This window comes from Castanea sativa, chromosome 8, assembly GCF_040712315.1.
Source record: "Castanea sativa cultivar Marrone di Chiusa Pesio chromosome 8, ASM4071231v1".
Taxonomy (NCBI): Eukaryota; Viridiplantae; Streptophyta; class Magnoliopsida; order Fagales; family Fagaceae; genus Castanea; species Castanea sativa.
Window position 1 is genome coordinate 44,790,263 of NC_134020.1, and position 2,905 is coordinate 44,793,167.

Genomic DNA, 2,905 nt, shown 5'->3' on the forward strand with positions numbered 1-2,905 from the left:
AATAACCTTAAGTAAAGGTATAAAACCCACAAAAAATATTATAAATTTTTACCTCAAATAAAAGATGATGGGGTATAAAAAATACAACTCTAGCTTCGTCCATGGAGGTCGTCCAAGACAAAACCAGGTAGGCAAAGGTTGTAAGAACCTTGTCCAGGATAAGGCCGTCCACGCAGGAAGGTGCGTGGACGAAGCTTTGCATGGTCAAAGTTCTACAACACCATGCCATGTCGTCCAAAGAGAACCATCAACCTCGTCCATAAGAAGGCCGTGCATAAGGGAACGACCTCGTTTGGAAGCAAGATGTGCCTAATTGGAGGTTCCCTGGACGATGACCCCTGGACGAGCCCTTGACACTTAGGGAAAAATTCCTAAGTGAATACAATAACTCCGTATCACATGCATAACTTCCAGTGATCGTTTTGTGAGGAAAAATGTAACTCCCAAACAATTGAAGAAGTTATCCCTGAACCTTCGCACCTCCTCAAATCCGGGGGAGGTTACAAGTCTAATAACTACTCTTAGGACACTATATAAACACTCATTCAGACCAAACAAAGGTACGATTTTGACACATCGTAAAAAGTTGGAACTCCAAAATTTGAGAGAAAAACTAACTTTGCCATCAGAGGGTTCTTGGCTAGCGACCCTGGTCACCTTTGATTGCTTTTCTTCCCTTTTCAGGCCATCAAGACAGCTAGTAATCCTTTCAAGTTCGAAGAATTCAGCCTACTGGTTTTCTTAGCATCATCAGTTGGCACCGTCTGTGGGAAAGTCCTCTTTTCGTTCGATTGGTTGTTTTTAACGATTAGTCTTTCCTAGACAAAAGGCTGAATGGTTCGAACAAGATCAAAGGCTACCAGCCCAGGCCACCAGGAGAGTAGGGATGCTTCTAGTAATCCCCTCTACGATTGTTAGTCAGCACCTATCATGCAACCGCCTTCTGTTCAACATATACTATCCATGGCTGCCGCTATGGCGGAATTGACCCATCAGAATCAAGAGTTGAACAGGGAGATCAATTTAAGGAGGCAGCACCACGATGGGCGCACGGAAGGACGAGCCCAGAGTTAGGAAGGCGGAGGAGAAAATGTTGAGTCCGAAAATCAGACCAGGGGTACTGCTTCAAGAAGAATGCCACATTTGGAGAGGGAGATGGACCAAATGAGAAGAGCCATGGATGAAATGAAGGAGAATATGAGGCGAGGGAACCCGTGGATGATTTAGTTCATTGAACGGACTCCCCTTTTACGGCTTCCGTCAACAGTCACCCCCTACCCCCGAAATTCAAAATGCCTTCTTTCGATTCGTATGATGGAAATCGTGACCCATGTGATCACATCGCAACCTTCAAGACAACCATGCACCTTTAAGGGGTTCCAGACGAGATTATGTGCAGAGCTTTCCCTACCACACTTAAGGGACCAGCGCGGGGGTGGTTTAGCAAAATACCCCAAACTCGGTGGGATCATTTGAGGAGTTGAGTAAGTTGTTTGTCAATAATTTAATTGGAGGACAGTGCCATAAGCGTTCCTCTTCCAGTTTACTGACTATTGAACAAGGGGAGAATGAGAGTTTGTGGTCCTTTATTACCCGCTTTAATAGAGAAGCCTTGACGATGGACGAAATAGATGACAAGTTGTTATTGGCCGCCTTCCATAATGGGGTCAACTCTGACTTGTTCATCCATAAACTCTACGAGCAAGAACCACAAACTTTGGCCGAACTCGTCCATTTGGCCTAGATATTTATGAATGCTGAGAACGCGATCATAGCCAAGAAGAGGGAGAGAGCAGAGCGTTCGGAAGCGGGCCACCCGCATTTTCCCAATCAAGGTCTTCGTCCCAAGAAGGCACAAATAGAGGAGAAAAGGGCTAGGGACAGTAAAAAGGCAGGTTCTTCAGCAAGAAACCAACAATGCACTTCTTTGAATACGCCACTAGAGCAAGTGCTTATGCAAATCAGGACGATCCGTCCTTAAAGTGGCTAGAGAAACTGAAGGGTGATCCCAACAAGCGCAATAGGAACAAGTATTGTCGCTTTCACAGTGACCATGGGCATGACACAGACAAATGCTTTGATCTAAAGCAGCAGATAGAGAATCTTATCAGACAAGGAAAAGTGAGGAATTTTCTTGGATGAGACCACAAGGACGAGAAATTGAAGGCCAAAGTAGAGGAGTCATCACGACCCCCACTGGGAGAAATAAGGGTCATTATAGGAGGAACCTCAGTAGCTTAGTCCTCCAAGTCGAAGAAGACATATCTAAAGGTGGTACAAAATGTCCAGCTGTCTGGACAATCTCCCAAGATGAGGGAAGCAGACGAGCAGGCCATCACGTTTACGGACGAGGATGCTGGACGAGTTCACTACCCACACGACGACGCGATAGTCATTACCCTACTCATTGCTGATTATATGACTAGAAAGGTGTTGGTAGACAATGGCAGCTCGGTGGACATTCTATATTATCCCGCCTTCCAACAAATGAGGCAAGGACGAGATCAACTGCGACTAGTGAATTCACCCTTGGTGGGATTTGGAGGTATGAAGGTACAGCCCGTGGGCACCATCATATTACCAGTGGTAGTTGGAGCGTATCCCCAACAGATAACCAAAGAGGTAAACTTCCTTGTTGTTGATTGTGCATCATCATATAATGCTATTATTGGAAGGCCAACTTTGAATAGTTGGAAGGCTGTGACCTCTACCTATCATTTGTATGTCAAATTCCTAACTGAGCACGGGGTAGGCCAAGTGCAAGGAGATCAGTTAGCCGCTAGAGAGTGCTACCTAGCCATGTTGGCAATGGACGAGCACGTACAGACAATGAGCATAGACAAGAGAAGGATCTCAGTGGAACCCATTGAGGTGTTAGAAGATATCCCCTTGGATGAGAGTAGAC